The 19,768-nt window shown below is 42.7% G+C and overlaps 1 pseudogene; it reads left to right on the top strand.

Moving 5' to 3' along the window:
• LOC136460664 (protein NRT1/ PTR FAMILY 6.2-like) overlaps positions 1 to 19,768 on the top strand; it is a 36,852-nt pseudogene that overhangs the window by 1,936 nt on the left and 15,148 nt on the right.

Below are 19,768 nucleotides of genomic sequence, written 5' to 3'. Positions count from 1 at the left end.
ACGTGTAAGTATTGTTTCAAGACACTACTTATACTTATACTTTCTAATTGCAGTGAGTTTTTTATATCTGCGGCTTACACATGCAATCTCTTCTCTTTTGCGACGGCATCAAATGATCAGTCTCAAGACCCGGATTTGTCGCAGTGGTTCAAAGGACCTCCGCAGTGATTGCATTTGCATTTGTGGCTTATTGTGACTTGACTTGTGATGATGGTTTATTGTGAATTATGATGATAGTTTATTGTGAATTGTGATGATGGTTTATTGTGAATTGTGATAATGGTTTATTATGCCTGTGATGATGCTTTATTGTGAATTAAGAGGGATCCGTCATACGGGACAGATTAGTAAAAAAACTTTGCCGAGTGTAACACTCGGCAAAGCGAGGCGTTACCGAGTGTCAAGCCAAAACACTCGGCGAAGAGACCAATTTCTGTTATTCTGGGAACCTTTTTTGCCGAGTGTTTTATCTTTGCCAAGTGTATTCTAATGGACACTCGACAAAGTGACCATAAAATCTACCCGTTGCGCGCTTGTTTGCCGAGTGTATTGGGCGTGACACTCGGCAAAGTGTGTAAACTTTGCTGAGTGCTTTGGTCTTGACACTCGGCAAACTTTAGAAACGTTACCGAGTGTTTTGGTCTTGACACTCGGCAAACTTTATAAACATTACCGAGTGTTTTGGAATTGACACACGGCAAAGTTTATAAACTTTGCCGAGTGTTTTTCCGTCGTGCACTCAGCAAAATCGCCGTCATTGTGCCATCCCGTTAATATTTTTTTGCCGAGAGTTTATTTTTGCCGAATGTTTATTCCTAGTGTGCGATAAAAAAACACTCGGCAAACTACTGTTTGCCGACACACAGATGTCGTGTGTTGTATGCCGAGTGTTTCACTCGGTAAAACAGTTGCCAAGTGTTTTTGGGCTTTTGCCGAGTGCCCCTGGCACTCGGCAAAACTACTGTATCCCGTAGTGGTTTTTGGTGTTCTCAAACTTTCAAAGAATATAAATAAGCTTCTCCTGTTTGCAAGATTTCAAAAGTTTTTGACAAATAAGCTTATGACTATTTGCTAATATATCATCACATAGACAGAACTGTATTGTTTTTGGGGATGGAGGTATACAATCTGGTAAGCATACTTCATCAAAACCTTGGTTGAGAAATGGTGAATGTGTATTCTTATTTAGTTGAACTCTCCCTATTTATGTGCTTCTCTATAGCTTTTCTAGCTCAATGATGTAGTAAATGAATATCACTTTATATATGAAAAAACTTGCATGTTGATAAATTAAAGGGTGGACAGATCAGCAAGATCAGCTCGGTGATCGTTTCCTTTTTCCTCCCTCCTCTACTCCTCTTGACACACATGCATATTTTGCAGTCGTTATTACAGCTTTATTTATCTGTAAAGCTTATCTCCCGTTCCTCCACTGATAGCTACAGTAGACATCTGCATTGGCCACTAGTCGGCATGACGGGTCCCACGCAGGCATGAAATGGCAGATGCTAGCTGTGTGAAGCTCCCAGAACATTCCCTTGGATGAAGGGGGACAACACCCCTCCTGCCGAAGCTGAACTCCCCCCCCGGTCTCAGCTCCATGATCTGCTCACTTTTCTTAGTTTCCACGTCTCAGGAGCAGCTAGCACGAGCGCTGCTCATCTTCTGACCTTCATCCAATCACCAACACCAGCCAGCATCGTCAGACTTTCTTGAGCGTTATCAATCACCAGTACAGAGACCGGCTTTACTCCCGGTGGGGAACTCCCTTTAGTCCCAGTTCCCCACCCGGGAGCAAATATTCGGGACTAAGGGGAGTCTTTTAGTCCCGGGTCAGGAACCGAGACTAAAGGGGGACCTTTTGTCCCGGTGGGTAACACCAACCGGGACTAAAGGATGACCTTTAGTCCTGATGGGTAACACCAACCGGGATTAAAGGTGCCTCCTGACATGCTATGGGGTCGGCACCCAATACCAACCGGGACTAAAGGTTTTTTTTTCTTTTTTCTTTTCTTTTATTTTTTTTTGTTTTCTTTTCAAAATAGGTTTTCGAAGTCGTATTGTATGCTGCTAATAATACATTTATACGCGCGTATAGTATGTTTTGGTTCAAGCACAATGAACATATTAAATGACACAATTCAAGCATATATATATATATATGTGTGTGTATGTATGTATGCATGCATCAGTAGAACTCGGCCCTTGGAATCGATGACCTGATCATTAAAAAATTCGGCTATAGACTCTTGAATTGCTTTGAACTGGTCTTACCGTATGACCTTTTCCTCCAACCATCGAGCCTACAGGTTTGAATTAAAGGAAAAATAAATTAATATATGTACATACATATATATATATAAAGACATAGTAATACAATCAATAATAATAATTAAATGAATATATAGTGTATTTTTAACGTACTTTGAGTCTCTCTATAAGGAGTTCTTTAGGAAGACCTGCTTGATAAACTCACAAACATAGTAACCACAGTAGTTGTTCCCCTGTTCCTGCCTCAGACACCACTTTACGAGAAAAAGATTTGTCATCCAATCTGGTGATCCGGTGAAAGCTTATATGTTTAATTAATAAAGATGATGCAATTTAGGGAGACTTACTTTCAAAGGGATTACATTCAGTGGCGCTTTGCATTTTCCCATGTGTTGCTTCTCAATAAAGGTTTTCCAAACACTGTCCAATAAAAAATTTACCACGTCATCAGATATAGTTAATCATCATGTTTGTGTGTATATATAGTTGCTAGAGATACCAAAATTACCTCTGGATAATATCTATCATATCTTGGTAGTCTTGTTGTGGTTTTCTCATCGAGTCATAGATTATCAAGTGACTTTTCACTAGATCGATGTCCATCAATATCCAGTGATTGCTGCATGTGTTTATAGGATATAACGCATAACACTCATTAATTAACTAGAATCAACATATGAGCCATTAAGGATGATCGACATTATTAACACTCACTTGAAGTTGTAGGGGAAGAGTATATCCTTCTTATGGCGTTGGTTCACTAAGAAGTTCATGAGGTTACTCTCTGACTCAGACTTTCAATTAGGCTTTGGAGTAACTAGGGTCTTTGAATACTATATGGGGATCAACAAAACCAATTTCATTGCAGCCTTTCTTTCTACGCTCTGTCATTGTAAATCTGCATATATATAGTACTTGTTAGGATAATTTATATGCAGATACACATATATGATGAGTTTAATAATAGATCGAAAGAATTATTACTTACAAGGCAATAGCAGCTAATGATAACTTTGTCCAGAGAGGTCAGGTGGCATAGTTGATGAAATTCTGCAAAGTCAACATACATAACATCATCGCCACGGAACCAATGTTCGTCTCTAATTCTGACACCAACGCAGAAGTATCCACCGGTAGACGCCTGCATGTACCACTTGTTTAGCAGGTACATTTACGTCCCCAGATCACCTAAGGCTTGAGGGTTGTATAGACTCTGGCCTAGTACAAATTTTCTCTTCCAAATATCAACCTCCGCCGCACTCTCAATAGTTTCTATCACCAAACATCTGGTAAAGGTCGAGACCAGTCTCTTCCATAAATTCACCAAGGTGATCCAAATCGACATCTAGAGGTATGTTTGTCTGATGCATTAATCCTAAATTCGAACCATATTCATTACCAACAACTAGCGGGGGGACTGAATGGTGCGATTGTTGTCCGAGTTATGCAACTCCTTTCCTCTACCTGCTTCTTTTTCTGTGCCAGCCTTAATTGACTTAGGTGAGAGTGCGGTCATAGTCCGTTAACGTTGCTTTGGACGGCTTACGAGATTCCCGCTATTGTTGCTGGTAAGAAGCCACCTTTTTTTCTTAGAATATCTAGAGCTACGAAGAAGTACGGTTTCTCTGGGTTTCTCCTTACTTCTTGATCCTTTTTAAGTTTGTCATAGAATCTGGACATATCTTTTTTATATGCATCAGTTACTTCTTCCATTCTCTTCAGATATTATTTTGGGAATAGCCTTTGGTTTCACGGTGGCTTTCTTTGCCGACGGGGGCTGGTTCTTCGTTTGCGGGGCTGGCCTCTTGCTAGTACTTGGCTTCTTGGTAGGTGGGGGCGGGGGAGGCGTTGGAAACCTCCTTGGAGGTGGTGGCAACGGCGTTGGAGACCTCCTTGGAGGTGGCGGCTGCGGTGTTGGAGACCTCTTTGGAGATGGTATGGATGCAGCCTCGCCTTCCAACACATTGTCATCGTACAGAGCATTATAATGATCTGGCGATTGAACAATTGGACTTAGGTTGGGGGAGGATCTGCTACAAAAAAAGGAAATGACATATTATTATGAGCAAATTGTTAATTATTTAAGCCAATATAAATTAATGATGTAGTGTTTTCATCCACACCTATGGTGAGGTAGTTCAGGAGGAGGTGGAGGCGACATCCCGGGAATGATGATGTAGCACTTGCGCCATAGAATGAATGTCTTCTCTACTTCTCCTAGAGTCTTCTCGCCATCACCTCCAGGAAATGTCAAGAGGCAAATCACTAAAACCTTTTTAGCTTTATCTACCGAGATGGTAGCATATCATTCTTGGATTATATTCCCATGAATCCTTGGTGTCTTGGTTCGGTCGATAGGATTAACAAGACCGATAGCCACATTGATTGTGGAATTCCCCTTCGGAATGTGTAGCTCACATGATGTACAAGGTTCAGTGACGTCATCCACAGGGAAGCACAGTCCTGTGTCCCCTTGATTTGGTATCTCCGTGGAAGCGCAACTGCTTTTCAACTGAGCAGGGGGGCTAATGTTGATTCCTGGCTCTGATGCCTGCTTGCTTGCACTCACTGCTATTTGCACTTGCCTTCTGATTTCCTCCTGCATTCTCGCTTCAAGGTTTTTTTCCCGCTACTGTGCTTCACGCACCGCTTCCTCCAACCTCTGGAGCCGATGTGCCTCTTCCTCCTTCTTTCTCTGGCGGCTTCTATAGGAAGGTCTGTCCTGAGGGAATCTATGCTCTCATGAGACACTTCCTTTGCCTCTAGTTCAGCCACCATGTTCAATAGTCCTGATGGTGTATGTCAGTTCATCATTCTCTCTGTTGGGCCTAAACGCACCACTAGCAGTAGCTCTCTGAGCATAAAATAATCTTTCTGCTACTTCTTGCAGTCTTGCGCCATAAACGCACTTCCCTGTCTCCTAGTCCAGTGTTCTCCCATGAGTGAAAAACCAATTCTTTGCACACTCTCCCCACTCGAGAGATTCTGGTGTGATACCCTTGGCAAGAAGGTCTGCTTCCATTTTGTTCCACTTCTTAATGGCAGTCGGGTAGCCACTTGATCCCAAGTTATGGTGGCATGTCTTCTGTTGGGCATTACGTTGGTTCTTTAGTCACTCGACTCACACCCTCTTCCGACATCTTGTACTGTACAAACTCATCCTAATAGGGCCTCTGCTTTGAGATCGGGTCGGGATAGTGAAATCTAGGTGCTATGTTCTTCTTGACATACGTCGTGTATAGTTATTTCTTCCAAGTCTAAAACTAGGGTGGCCATCTTCTTCATTGCCCAATCCCTAACTTGCTCCTTCAATTCATCACCATCTATTATATCATCATAACCATCTGTTTGGAGCGTGAAATGTTCCAAGACATCATTCCAAATTAACGTCTTGTCGCAATCGGAGACAAAACTGATATGAGGAGCATTGGTCTTCTTCTTCCATTCACGAGTACTGATCGGGAGCTGATCCCTTACAAGGTAACCACAGTGGTGTATGAATTTTGTTTTATTTGCCCCCCCCCCCCGGTTCGCCTGTATCCATATTGAACTCCGAGATGATGAAGCGGCCCTCTAATGGCTTTTTGGGACCTCGAACATTTTTATTCTTTGTTGTAGTTGTTGATGTCGATCCAGAGAGCTACAAAACATAAACATTATTTTTAATGTCATGAGCACACATAAGACATATGATAATATATATAGCTAATAATAAAAAATATATACTTGGCCAATATCTTGTTGCTCATTTTGTTCAAGAGCTAAGTACTGACTCCCGTCATCTACATCCTCTTGCACTGTTATTTTTAGCACCATCATCGCTGGCAACTTGAGTGCCAGTGTTAATCAAATTCATCATCAACTCCTCCTCATCCATGTTTCTTGGGTCAGCCATCTAGCTTCAAAAAACAAAACCAATATATAGTACGTCAAATCTTTGCTTACATGCGTAAAATCTACGAACAATATGCATTATTAAATCTTGCCCCTCGGTCACGGATAAAATTCACCACACTAGGGTGAACTGTGTCGGTACTAGGGTGAATTAGGGCTATACATAAATGGACGAGGGCGAATTGCATCGGTGACTAGGGTGAACCACGTCGGTGACATCACCGACGCAATTCGCCCTAGTCACCGACGCAATTCGCCCTAGTGTGATTGTTTAGCGTTAACGATAATGATAATACAAATGTTAATCGACTAGGCCGCAAGAGAGGGCAGTGTGACGAGAGTGGCGGTGCTCTGCTCTGCCGTATATATGTTTGTACACATGTGTGAACGAGGGCGGTGGTGCTCCACCGTATAAACCCTAAACCCTAGGGCGAACGAGGGCGGCGGTGCTCCGCCGTATAGACCCTAAACCCTAGGGCGAACGAGGGCGGCGGTGCTCCACCGTATAAACCCTAAACCCTAGGGCGAACGAGGACGGCGGTGCTCCACCGTATAAACCCTAAACCCTAGGGCGAACGAGGGCGGCGGTGCTCCGCCATATATATAGAAATGCATGGGCGAACGAGGGCGGCGGTGCTCCACGACGTATATATACATGCATATGAATACAAATGATGAAAACATATGGATCGCGATCGAGGACAAGGACGTACGGACAAGACGAGCGGCGTGGTCTCGACGTCGGCGCAGAGTGGGCCAGGGCGGTGGTTGGCGTAGTAGAGTGGGCGGCGATGTTGGGGCCTTGATATCCCTTCTATTGTGGTCTCTACTCCTAGCAGCTCCAATAGTTCTGCATTAGAATGGAATACATGAGATTAGCGCACATTTTTCATGTGGACATCCTTTCATACATGTGAACAAAAAATTCATATGTGAAGAAGTCCATCAAAAAACATTCTTAATTTAGCATTCTCCATATACAGTGCACCGAGTACTTGACTTGTCAATAAGCATTCTTTTGTGAGATAGTCAAAGTTTAAATTTTGTCAACCAGGCCAAAATACAATTTTATATCTATGATCAAAAGGAGTATATTATATATCATGCATGCATGTCCACATGTTTTTTTTCTTTTTGCAAAACACAGTACAAACGTCAATATATAGCATTGCAAACTCTACTTTGAAAAGCAATTCAATTGCCTTGATTTACTATTTGAGAACATTTTATGAACAACCAGTCAAAGTAAAATGCATAATAAGATGACATGAAAATAGGCATACAATTTTGGGATGGCCGGTCCAGTCAAGGTATAATGCATAATAAAACGCCACAAAATGGCCAGGCAATTTCTCAATTACATGTTTTGCAAAAAAATAAAAATAAAAATTGCACAACATCACCGTCAATCCTCTACTCGTTTTCCTCTGCTCTCCTTCAGCTCGCATGCCACCGCACGTCAGCCATCCCCCCATTCTCAGGCCGTGAAACTCCATAGCCACGAGCAAGCCACAGCACCGTGCCATCATCCTCGCCACGGCCATGCGACCCCGCCATGCCAATACTACGACTGGCCGCTGAATGGCGAAACCCTAGGCACTAGGAGAGAGAAAGCTAAGAGAACTCACCTCACGAATGCGGAGGCAGATCGACGGGGTCGCGGCGGCAGCGGCGCGGCGAACGCTCACGCGAGGACCGTGGACGCGCGTGAGGCGGTGGCGACGACCGGCAGTCGGGCGGGGTGGCGGCGGCGTCCTCAGTGTGGCAGGCCAGGGTGGCGTGGGCGCAGCGGGGGAGAGGAATCAGCGATGGCGCGCGCGGCGGCAAAGATCGACAACGCAAGGAAGAAGAAGATGGGGCGACGAGGGGTTTGGGCACTGCCATATATATGCCACACCCCTTTACTCCCGGTGCCAGCCCCCCACCGAGAGTAAAGGTCCTTTACTCCGAGTGTGTGTTACCAACCGAGAGTAAAGGTATACCTTTACTCCTGGTTGGTAACACTGCACCAGGAGCAAAGGTTTACCTTTACTCTCGGTTGGTAATACGCACCGGGAGTAAAGGTTTTTTTGGCGGGCCACGAAACTGCAGCCCACCTTTACTCCCGGGTGGGCTTCCCACCCGGGAGTAAAGGTGGGCTGCAGTTTCATTACCCGCCTGTTTTGAGCAAATTTTTTTAATAGAAAATGCAATAGTCTTGTTAAATACATAGTAAATTAAATAAAAGGCATAAAATTATTTTGTTAAAAATATGGATTTTGCTTTTTCTTTATTGCACATAGAAAAAATCTATAACCTAACTTTTTTATTTTTTGTTATAATTATAAAACATAATGTAACTAATATTTATTATTTCGTTAATGCAAAAATATAGTGTTTAATTAAAATTATTAAAACTATTGGTTTTGGATAGGAAATTTGTTTTCACATCATTTTAACATTAATATTTTAATTTTTCATCACTCAATATCCTAATTTAACTTTTTGAGAGAGAAATCCCACCAAATCAAACATTGATTTAATTTGAAACACGACATAATAAACATCTGAATTTATAATTATTACATAATATCTCAAACACACACTACATTAAATCACTATATCATCAAGTGGGCATAGCAGTGAACTTCTTCTTTACGTATGTCCCTTGGTTATGATCGCGTCATAACCATGGAGTGTCCTCATCATTTACCAAGATGCTAGGGTCTTTGTTCACTTTGAAGGGCAGGAATTCGGTCATTCTTTTCATAATCTTCTCACATGTCCAACTTGTCCTCAATTCCCACGATGACTCTTTTCCCTAAAAGAACTATGTGGCGCTTTGGCTCTTTGGTTGAGTCATTATCATTTTTCTCTCTTTTTGGTTTGGTAGACATATCATTGACATAGAACACCTGATTCACATCCTTGGTAAGGACGAATGGTTCGTCTTTGTACCCAATATTACTAAGGTCTACTATTGTCATTCCATACTCGTTGTCTACTGTTACCCTGCCTCCGGTCACCTTGACCCATTGGCACTTGAACAATGGGATCTTCAAAGTAGGTGCATATTCTAGTTCCCATATTTCATCTATGCGGCCATAATATGTCTGCTTATTCCCATTTGGGTCTGTGGCATCTATGCGGACACCACTGTTTTGGTTGGTACTTCTTTTATCTTGGGCTACTGTGTAGAATATGTTCCCATTTATCTCATACCCTTTGTATGTGACGATATGCCATGATGGTTGCATAGCCAATAAATACAGTTGCTCATGGATGCTCTCATCACCTTGACATTTTTTTCGCAACCAACCGCCGAAAGTTTCCATGTGCTTACGCGTAATCCAAGCTTCAGTCTTCCCTGGAAACTCGGATCGTAAGAGATCCTTACGTGTCTCAATATACGGATCTACCAAAGAGGAGTTCTATAGAACTGTATAGTGCGCTTTATTGAAATAATCATCCTCCATACCAATATATGTTTTCCTCCCTAGTGTCCCCTTTCCGCTTAGTCTCCCCTCATGTCTCGATTCAGGAACACCAATCAAGTCAAGGTCGGGAATAAAGTCAACACAGAACTCAATGACCTCTTCTGTTCCATAGCCCTTGCCGATGCTTCCTTCTAGGCAAGCACGGTTGTGAACATATTTCTTCAGAACTCCCATGAATCTCTCTAAGGGGAACATGTTGTGTAGGAACACAGGACCGAGAATGAAAATCTCCTTGACTAGGTGAACTAGGAGGTGTGTCATGATATCAAAGAAGGAAGGAGGGAACACCAACTCAAAGCTGATGAGACATTGAACCACATCATTCTATAGTTTAGCTAGATCAGTTGGATCAATTGCCTTCTGAGAAATTGCATTGAGGAATGCACATAGCTTCACAGGTGGCTAGACGTACATTTGGAGGTAGAATTCCTCTTAATGCAACTGGAAGTAATTGCATCATGAGAACGTGACAGTCATGGGACTTTAAGTTACAGAATTTCTTCTCTGACACATTTATAATACCCTTTATATTCGAGGAGAATCCAGATGGTACCTTGATGTTGTTTAAGCATTCAAACATGATTTCCTTCTCCTCTTTGCTTAGAGTGTAGCTAGTAGGACGTAAGTAATGGCGTCCATCATCTATCTTCTCTGGATGCAGGTTGTCTCTGTCTCTCAAACAACGCAGGTCCTGTCGTGCTTCAAATGTGTCCTTAGGCTTTCCATACACACCCATGAAGCCTAGCAGGTTCACACAAAGATTCTTCGTTAGGTGCATCACATCGATCGAGCTACGGACCTCTAGGACTTGCCAATAGGGTAGGTCCCAAAATATGGACTTCTTCTTCCACATGGGTGCGTGACCGTTAGCGTCGTTCGGAACAGGTTGGCTGCCATGTCCTTTTCCAAAGACGACTTTCACATCATTGACCATATCGAGTACATCCTCACCGATTCGGTTGCGAGGCTTGGTCAGGTGGTCTACCTTCCCTTTAAAATGCTTGCCTTTCTTTCTTACGGGGTGATTTACAGGAAGAAATCGACGATGGCCAAGGTACACGACCTTTCGACATTTTTTCAAGAATACACCTCTAATATCACCGAAGCAGTGTGTGCATGCATTATATCCCTTATTTGACTGTCCTAAAAGATTACTTAGAGCAGGCCAATCATTGATTGTTACGAACAACAATGCTCGCAGATCAAAGTGTTCCGGTTTGTACTCATCCCACACATGTACACCTTCTTTATTCCACAAAATGAGAAGTTCGTCAATAAGTGGTCTCAGGTACACATCGATGTCATTGCCAGGTTGCTTCGGGCCTTGGATGAGCACAGGCATCATAATGAACTTCCGCTTCATGCATAACCAAGGAGGAAGGTTGTAGATACTTAGAGTAACAGGCCAAGTGCTATGACTACTGTTCTGCTCTCCAAAAGGATTGATACCATCTGTACTTAAAGCAAACCTTAAGTTTCTTGCGTCATTTGCAAACTCCAGGAAATTCTCTGTCGATTGCTCTCCACTGGGACCCATCAGCAGGGTGTCTCAACATATTGTCTACCTTACGATCTTCTTTGTGCCATCGCAACAATTTTGCATGTTCTTTGTTTCTGAACAGACGTTTCAAGCGTGGTATTATAGGAGCATACCACATAACCTTGGTAGAGATTTTCTTCCGCGGACGTTCGCCCTCAACATCACCATGGTCATCTCGCCTGATCTTATACCGCGATGCATGGCATACCAGGACATGCATCCAATTTCTCGTACTCTTTGCCACGGTAGAGGATGCAGTCATTAGGACATGCATGTATCTTCTCGATTTCTAGCCCCATAGGATAGACAACTTGTTTTTCTTCGTAGGTAGTGGCGGGCAATTCATTGTCCTTCGGAAGCATCTTCTTTTGGATTTTTAGTAACTCTCCAAATCCCTTGTCAGATACATCATTCTTTGCCTTCCATTGCAGCAATTCTAGTGTGGTTCCCAACTTTTTCTGCCCTGCATCACAAGTTGGGTACAATAATTTCTTGTGATCTTCTAGCATCTGCTCGAACTTGATCTTCTCCTTTTCACTTTCACATTCTCTTTGTGCGTCACGAATGACCTGACAAAGATCATCAGCAGGCTCATCTTCTGCGGCTACCTCTTCTTCAGCTTCTCCCATTGCAGTATCATTGAAGTACGCACCATCGAGAATAATATCATTATCGTCCCATTGTTCTTCTTCACCTTCTTCCATTACAACGCCGGTTTCTCCGTGCTTCGTCCACAAATATAGTTTGGCTATGAAACCCGACTTGAACAAGTGTGAATGAAGAGTCCTTGAGCAAGGATATTCTACCGTATTCTTACATATGGCACATGGACAACACATGAAACCGTCGTGTTTATTTGCCTCGGCCTGCACGTAACAAAGAATGCATGCCGTCAATGAACTCTTGGGAGCGGCGATCAGCATGGTACATCCAATGTCAGCTCATCTACATTACATGACATAAATACCATATTAAAACCTAGATCATAATTAATTATTTATACAACATGCGTGCCACCTACAAAATGTACAAATTTATGAAAGCATCGCTATAATGTAGACAATCCCAACTACCACTAAAAGAACTAAAGCTAAAATACATTTTAGGAGCACAAGGATTTCGCGACCAATCTCAACTAAAACAGACAGACCCCCGATTGTGCAACATCTTTGGGCTTCTTTGGCTGGATCACTGCCTCATTAGCCACTGTATCTGCCTGTTGTGCAAGATATTTTTGCACGAGTTCAACATACTCTTCCTCCCAGTAGAAGCTTGAACATCGTCCACTGCCATCCCACTGAAATTAAAATAAAAAATTAGAACTTTAATCACAACCATCATGAAAATAGGTATAAACTAACCATAATCATAAAATACGATAAAATAACTCACATTGCGATCCGGACACTTGTAGAAGATACGACCCTTGTTGGAACCCTCCTTCTTCACTCGGTACTCCATCACAATCTTCGTCTCATCACGACACTTGCCACATGGAATGAGAGGGAGGCCCGACCTAAGTCGCTTTAGAAACCCATGAGAGGCCGAGGACCTGGAAGCAGTTGCCATCTACTCTCTATACTCATTTTTAATACACTATAAATTTCTTATTTTATAAACAAATAAAATTAAGAAACTATAAAATTATCTATATCTCTAAACAATGAAGTGTGCTATGCATGCTAGAAATAAAAAGTGAATACTAATTTTAAATACCTACTTTAACCTTTCTTCATCCAAATATGCAAACTATAAGTTATTTTGAGCTCAAATTGTTTACAAATAAAAAAAACACCATAAAAACAATATATATATAGTGAACAATATGAGATAAGCTAATGATGAAAAATGAGAGTATGAGATTAGTAACCTTTACAACTGAAGAATCGACGGAGGAATCGAAGAAATCGAAGAATGGATGGAGGAACAATGGAGGGAGGAAGCAAGAACACTAGTGCAGTGAGCTTCAAAATGTGCTGAGCTCGGGCTTGGGGAGTAAGAAGGAGACGGCCAGAATATAAAGAGGGGACCTTTAGTCTTGATTGGTGGCTTCAACCGGGACTAAAGGTAACTTTACAACCCCTGGCGCAGCCACGGACCGGGAGTAGACCTTTACTCTCGGTTGGAGTCCACCAACCGGGAGTAAAAGTCTACCTTTAGTCCCGGTTGGTGGTTCCAACCGGGACTAAAGGTCTCTGCCACCTCTGTCTGGCGCAGTAGCCGTTGGGCTAGGGACCTTTAGTCTCGGTTGGAGCCACCAATCGGGACTAAAGGTCTCTCTAGTCCCGGACGCAAAAAATGCCGGGACTAGAACCCATTTTAACCGAGGATCAAAAGTCTGTTCTCTCCTAGTAAATGTATAACATTAATTATTGTATCGAGATCGAGACTGCCCCACAATTTGGGAGGCGAAAGATCCAGGGCAGACAGTCAGCTGGTGCAGGTCCCTTTCGCTAGGCCGATCTCCTCCTCTCCATGATCAGCTGATCGGTCGGTCGACGGTCGTATGCGCGTCTCCTGATCTCCGTGCCTATCAAAGGAGGCACCAATTTGCAGGTCGTCCAGCAAGCTCATCAGCATTCGATCGCTCCAGCCTCCAGCTAGCTGCAGAGCCATAGCATAGCAAGCCTTGTGCTGTGTCCTCTTCTGCTCGATCGCTCGGCAGTCAGCACAACACTCTTGCTAATATATATAATTCGTCCAGGAATAATCAGTTCAAACCAATGGTTCGTAGGGCTAATTTTCTAATAAGCTTAGCTGTGCATATATATTTGCATTCTGTAGTTCATTCATATATAGTTTTGCAGCTTAGCAAAATGATGATACCTCATTTGGTAGTGACAGTTAGGACATGGACAGTACTTGCACATATATGCATGCAATGCTGAATCTGCTGATGGCTGATGCACCATGTTGCTCTGTGTGCTTGGGTGCCTTAATGCTTAATTTGATTAGGACGGGAAGAAGGTGAAGGAGAGGGCAGCATGGGGCACCAGCGACGGCGGAGGCAACCTGGTGCAGGACGCCGTCGACTACAGGGCTGCCGGGCGGACAAGTCCAGCACGGGGCGGCTGGGTGGCGGCGGCGCTGGCCCTCAGGATCGAGCTGTGCGAGCACCTCTCCACCATGGTGTAACACCTCGGGTGTTTAAATATTAAAATCTGACATGTCATCATATGCATTGCAAAGCATTTGGCATTTGGTGAAAACTTTGATGTACATTTACTAAAACAAGTTTACAATTGTGTAATGAATGTTGAATTGTATTGTTTGACTCAAGTTCAATATTTGTTTGGATTTTGAATTTTTTCCAGAAAACCCTGCTTTTCAACATTTAAACCCTACCCTGAAAATCCATTTCAAAATCTAAGCATATTTTGGGGTTGGGCCCAAAAGTAAAAGTGTAGAGCTTGGCAAGTTATACAAAGTTTATTTTTGGAGTTTTTCAAGTTGTTTAGAAAAATTTTGAGTAATTCAAAAATGCGTAATTCGTTAAATTTCCCTATTTGAATTCAAAAGTTCATTTCAAAATCTAGACCGAATTAGGAAATGGTTATAAAAGCAAAGTTGTAGAACTTTTGATTTTGAACAACTTTTTTTTTTGAGATTTTTGAGTTGCTATGAAAATTTGGGAGTAATTTGTGAATTTTGGCGAATGGCAAACTTGTAATTTCGATGAACAGTGTTCACCGCTTGCGCTACACCGCCGGCGAGCTTCGGCTTGCTTCCAGTCGCGCGCGTGGCCGTCTGGGCGTCGCGTTGGCGCGCTGAAGGCTTCGTCGTGGCTTCCTTGAGCTTCCTGGCCATCCTTTTAAGCCTGAGCCGCCATCGTCGTTGCCCTTCTCCCTTGCTCTGTTTTCCCGTCGCCGCTGCTCCACTCCGGCGAGCCCGTGCCGTCGTTGTCGTGCTCCACCATCGCTGATAAGCTAGTCCCAGCTCCGCTTTAGCCTTACGCGCTCAGCCAACCCATCAATTCAGCTTAATTTCGCTGGGAACCACCGCTCGTCGTGTTTCTTCTCCACGGCCGGCAGCCCCGCCGTCGAGCCCGCGTCGCCGTGGCCAGCGCGCTACGCTACCGGAGCATCGCCGTCGTCGAAGATCGCTCCGCCGTGACCGCTGTCAACGTCGACCCGTGTCACCGAAGCTTATCCGGTCTCGTTCTTTGCTCCAACGTGTTCGTGGTGAGCTACTGGACCTTTCCATGCCCTCTGTTTCACCGTTTTCGGCTTCATTTCGCCGACGTAGCGTAGCCGCGCCGTCGTGGCCGCCATGGCCGACGTAGTGCTCGGTCCAGTCCATATTTAGTAAGGCTTGTGCTCAAAATGGATGCGCCTAGTCTCGGGGAGGGTGTAGGTACCTTGGCCATCGCCGTTGGACTCACCGGCGGCGAGATATCGCCGGTCAGCGCCATCATCGCCGTAGTCAAAGCGCGAGGTAGAAGATGACAGGTGGGGTCACCATGTCAGTGACTCAGCGTTCAAATGGAATTTTTTTTTCTATTTTCAGATTTGATTAAATAGTATCTGTTTTTGTTATTTTTGTATAGATTTATTTAAAGCTCCAAAAATTATGAAAATTTTTGTGTGACTTCTCTGTGATGTATAGTATTTAAGAAAATATGAAATAATGTTTTTCAGTAATTTTAAATGTGGTAAAAATTGCTCAATTAATTCATAAATGGATTTCCATGATTTTTCTAGGCTTATTTATTTATCCAAAAATTATGAAATTTGTTTTGCTACTTAGTTAACATGTAATGAACATGTACTAAAATTTTGAGCTCAATTAGAATAAGTTGATTTATTTCATAATTTTGAATTAAATAATTAATTCATAAAAGCAAATAGTAACCTTTAATGATTTAGGTTTTTGTTTGGACTTTTGGATTGAGTGATGACCTCGGGTCATTAGTTGATAATGATCCTTGGCAATTGATGTATGTGTTACGATAAAGATTTAGTTTGTTTGACTTGCAACTGTACCGCGAAGGAAAGTTGTATTCAAATTGTTAATTTTTGTATCCATCATCGAGCATCATATTTAGTATTCCGCATCATGTTGAACATGTCATTGTTACTACGTGTAGTGAACGAAGGTGAACACGTGGTAGTTAATCAAGTCGTGGAAGAAGTTAGTCCGTCTGTTGAGGTCGGATCGAATCCTTGTGTAACGTCGCAGGAACCAGACTTTTTCATCAACGAAGGCAAGCCCCGGATGCATACAACCCTACCTTGTGTTTTACAAATTAGTTTCGCTTTTGCTTTCCGTTACTGCATTAAGTGGTTAGGAGTTAAGTAAGAGCCTAATTGGTGCATTACCACCCTTGTTATTCCATATTTACCATATTACCAGTTTTAAACTCGTATATGCCTAGTTTTGCTTAGCTATGCGTAGAACGATGAAAGTCGGGTGACCCCCTGCCACCTGCAAGTTTTAAATGGGACATTGGTCAATATTGTTAGCATGTGATATGGGAATGTGGAGTAATAAATCTAGACCGGGCGGACTCGGTGTGTGTGAGCCACAAGACATGGAGGTCTTGTGAGCGGGTTCTTTCTGCCTGTGTCGATTAAGGCACGTCCGTTGTTGAATTGTATGAGGTGAGAATTTGTAGTACTAACCACATACTCCGGTAAGCCTGAACTTGGAAATTCTATTACGAGAATGGCTACTCGCGCACTGGGAGTGGAGAGATGGCGGGAATAGCGTGTACCCACGTGGCCATAGGCTGGAATGGTGGAGTACTGTGTTCTCGGGTGGCGCGGACCCGTTCTTGTTTTAGAGGATCCGAGGGTAGGTTGATATATGTGAGTCGGGGACCTGCATATGTCGTGTGGTCTGGAATCCCCAACTAGGCTTAATCGGTTCGAATCGTCGTTGCTCCTCGGTTATGGAGACTCAACTCACTGTTCATCATCATAGAATTAATAACCGAAACTTGAATAAGGCTTGTAAAGGTGTTGGATATGAAGTTTCATGATCTCAGTGCGGATCGTGTCAGTTTTGTATATAATTCTTGAGAAGTTTTCTATATAAAGAATGTTGTTAAAAGAGCTTTTACGCAAAAGAACTTTGATCATTGTTAAAGCTATACCTTGAATCCCTGAGCCTGCATTACTGAGTTTATCAATTAATATTTCGGATAAGTCTTGTTGAGTACTTTTGTACTCAGGGTTCGTTGACCCCTTGTTGTAGGTGAGCTTCATGAGCAGATCTGTTTTGGATCGTGCTGAATGACTATCGTTCGTTCTGACGATGAGAAGTAAATGTGTGATCCTTGGGCAGGATGTTTATTTTGTGTGATATGTCTATATTAATTATGCCACTCCACTACTGCTATGGTTTGTAATAATCATCGAACTTAGTTTGTAAGGTTTGAAACAACTGGTTTGTAAACTATGTTATCGTAAGACTTCTGCTGTTTTTACTCTAGTTTTGATATTTGAATAAATGTTGTAATACTGTAATGACTCTGTAACGTGATCCTGCTCAGAAATCGTGGATGATTCGGGGTTCCCTAAGGACACCCGACAGTCTTTTTAAGTTATTGGAAACATATGCATAAATGTCAAAGGTCGTCGGACAGTGACAGGTGCATGTGGGCCCTATAACTTAGGAGGTTCTGCCACAGAATGTTATCAGAGCGATTGTTACAAGGTTTTTGTTGTATTGTTTTACAAAAACTTCAAAATGATTTGGATGACTAAATTTAACTTGTTAATTTGGTCCAAATTGCTTCTGACTTATCTTATTTCTTTCTCACCATTCCCTATTGGATTAAAAAGGTTTTTGTGTGGTGGAGTAGTAATTATACTATGCCCTATATAAAAATAGATGTTGTTTATGTGCATTATAAACTTTGATGTTTTTGTTCGTAAGAACGATGCATGCATCATGAATAATTCACTTGTTACTTCCTTCACCTCTTAGTCTGGAGTTAAGTAGTGAGTCTGGTTTGAGGAATGTAATCCATCTTAGCTACTTTTTGGATTTTGATCAAATGATCTTACTTGGATTAAATTGGCTTCCTACAGTATGGCTCGTGCCAAGATGACGCCCCGTAAGTCCACCGGACCCAAAGGAGTTCCTCGTCACCAACTTGCCTCTAGAAATGATGGTGCTAGCAGTAGCAGCTCTAGGCCTGATCCCCAGGCAGAGATACTGAGGGTTTCTATAGAGTTAGCACAATCTACGAGAGATAGGACTTTGGATGTTATACAAATAGGAGAATTACAGGGTCAATTGAGGCAGCTCACCACCGCGCATAGGAACTGTGAAAGCATGTTAGTTCGTACGGTGGAAGGAAGAAATGAAGCTTGGCACAGGGAAAATGTAGCTAGAGCCAGAACTCATGAGCTAGAATTCTATGTAGAAGATTTAGAAGAACATAATACGTATCTACATGAGGAGGTTCATAGGCTTAGCAATCTACTAAATCTGAATCATGAGCCTCAAGCTGATGCCATGGACCCCGGTGTCATCCTTGCCGATGATGATGAATCGGGAGAGGAAGAAGAAGAAGATCCTGAAGAATTAGTAATGATCGATGAAAGTGATGATGAAGGCGGTAATAATTCCGGAATGGATATCGAGCCTAAAGTTTGAAGAAATTGAGGAAAAGAGTAGAGTTGTATAATAGTAGCTTTAGTTTAAGTTATGTAGTTCTATTTTCGTACTCGTGGGTTTGTTTGTACATTAGTAAACTCTATGTAAGGTGTCTAGAGTAAGCTTTGGTACAATTCAATAAAGACATGTGAATAAAGTTTGGTTTGTTATGAGCAGATGCGTCGTACACGGGGTTCGTTTATTCCGGGAACTTCACAAGATGAGGACGGTATTCCAGATCCGCCACCAGTTTCAACCAATTTAGCTGATGCTATAACTGCACTTGTCAATGTGACAGCTGAAAATTCTCATTTGCTTCATGAGATGGCTCAGAGTAATCAGAATCAGATGTACGGAAACCGTGGACGCCACCATAACCGACAGGAGGCTACATATGTTGATTTCACAGACACAAGACCCCCGGTGTTCACCAAGGCAGATGAACCATTAGAGGCTGATGACTGGCTTTGAACCATGGAACAGAAATTTGACCTTATCCCATGCATGAAGTATCAGAAACCTACGTTTGCCGCCCAACAACTTAGAGGAGCAGCAAGTGCTTGGTGGGCAAACTTAGTGGCTATGCAACCAGCTGGCATTCCAATAACTTGGGCTGAGTTCCGTACAGCCTTTAGAGCCCATTATATCCTTGAAGGAGTGATGGCTATGAAGCTAGATGAATTCCTTGCTTTGAAACAAGGAGATCAAAGCGTGATGCAGTATGTGGGAAGATTTAATCATCTGTCCCAATATGCATCCGAACATGCCAATACTGATGCCAAGAAGAAGAGGTGGTTTATGAGAGGCCTGAATACCAAGTTGCAGACTATGATGACCACTTGCACCAATGTCACTTACCATGAGGCAGTAAATATTGCAATTGCTTCAGAATCAAAGTATCAGCAGCATAAGGAGCTCAAAAAGAAAAAGAGTGTGCCGTCTAGATCTTTTGGGGGAAATCCAAAGAGGCAGAGGGTGATTT

This window comes from Miscanthus floridulus, chromosome 6, assembly GCF_019320115.1.
Source record: "Miscanthus floridulus cultivar M001 chromosome 6, ASM1932011v1, whole genome shotgun sequence".
Classification (NCBI taxonomy): Eukaryota; Viridiplantae; Streptophyta; class Magnoliopsida; order Poales; family Poaceae; genus Miscanthus; species Miscanthus floridulus.
The sequence above is the reverse complement of the archived record's forward strand: the minus strand, read 5'-3'. Positions and strand labels throughout refer to the sequence as shown.